This window comes from Echinops telfairi, unplaced genomic scaffold (assembly GCF_000313985.2).
Source record: "Echinops telfairi isolate 266 unplaced genomic scaffold, ASM31398v2 ScPeMD7_7468;HRSCAF=8506_0, whole genome shotgun sequence".
Classification (NCBI taxonomy): Eukaryota; Metazoa; Chordata; class Mammalia; order Afrosoricida; family Tenrecidae; genus Echinops; species Echinops telfairi.
In genome coordinates, this window is record NW_022111369.1 from 17,724,714 (window position 1) to 17,726,442 (window position 1,729).

Consider the following 1,729-nt stretch of genomic DNA (forward strand, 5'->3'; position numbering starts at 1 on the left):
CCTGATTGTTTACCCCACCTATCTTATCTAGATAGACATGCAGAGACAATAATAAGCACAACAACAAGACAGAGTGAGACAAAACAACGACAACAACAAAAAACCCAACGACAAAACCCAAAAGCTATAAATAGTTCCAGGTCTGTTTGTTGACCTTTAGGCGTGTTTTCCAGTTGAGTCTGATGGGGTTCCAGGTCCTGGGCCTAAAGTCTATTTTTGGTATTCCCCAGGGACTCTTTGCTCCTCTTGCTGCTCTGTTGCATGCCCTTAGTGGTTCACCCTGGTCTCAGTTTTCTTTTATTTGTTCATTAGTATAACAAGTAGGTGTTGAGCACATAACAAGTATGTGCTAAGCATGGAAAATATACCTAGAGACCAGCCTGCACAACCAAACATATGCATACTGGTGCTCAAAGGGTATTTTGTGTGCAAAGTAGTAGCCAGCTTTGAAATGTGCTTGTGTCTTTCCAGGGTGACTTAAGTGGTGCTGCCAAAGCCATCTGCTCTGGAGCAGAAAGAGTACTTAATAGGCAAAGACAGCTGCCAGCCTACGCTTCAATGTGCTCTTTTGTTCCCTCCAGGATGACCTGGTGTGACCACCTTTCTAGGTAAAGAGGATTCTATCTCCATTTGACAGTAAATCTTCAACCCACAAAAAGAGGTCATGTCAACCTGGCTGACTCTAAATCACAGGGGACAGGATATTTATGACCTAATTCTTCCAAGCAAAGACCAGAGTGTTGATGGCTCAGATAATGAGTCCAAGAGAGCTTGGCTTGGAATTTGGTGGTTTGTTATTAGTGATTTTGTGTTACTGATGTGAAGAAGGATAATATTGCAGAAATACTGACATATGTTCATTTTCCACTGCTATTTTAGATACAGTGAAAAACAATGTGGCTAACTCCCAGGAAGGAGGTGAAAGCCGGGGTGAAGGTACAGGAGTTGGGGAATAATTGGAATTAAATTCTTTAAGCCCAAGGTTTTCCTCTCTTGTGAAATGAAAACTTAAAATAGAAATTAATTTTGCAACAAAAAAAGATGATCTCTTCCCCGTACACTTGTGGGGTGAAAGTTGTAATGGCCTTGGTAGTTTTAGACTTATGCTGAAATCAAGGTCTTCTAATGGTAACTGCTCAACAATAGGTAAATTTCTTAATAGTAAAGGAAAATACAAGGCATTTGTAAGAAATTTGAAAGCTGTAGACCCCCACCCCCCAAAAGAAAAAATGATTCCTTGATAACATTTGTGCATGTTTCCTTCTGATATTTCTCAATACATTTTTTAAACTATCATTGCAATTACACTACAGATAACAAAGGAAAATATATTCCTAGAAATAACTCAGCTTTTAAAATAGAGTACAAAGAAACCACCAATCTCAACAAGGTTAGGGTGGTGGGGTAGAAATATTTAACAAAATGTTTGAAGTAAATTCTTATCTATTGATCATTAATTGCAGTGAATATGAATGGACTAAATATTCTAGTCAAGAAACGGTGGTAGATGGGACTAAAAATATGACACATCTATTATGTGGTCTGGTCTCTCCTGACAAAGAGAGACCAGTCCCTGGAGGAGGACCTCTATCATGCTTGGTAAAGTAGAGGGCAGTGAAAAAGAGGAAGGCCCCCCATGAGATGGATCGACACCAAAGCTGCAGCAATGGGCTCAGGCATAGGAACAATTGTGAGGATGGCACAGGACAGTGCAGTGTTTCATTCTGTT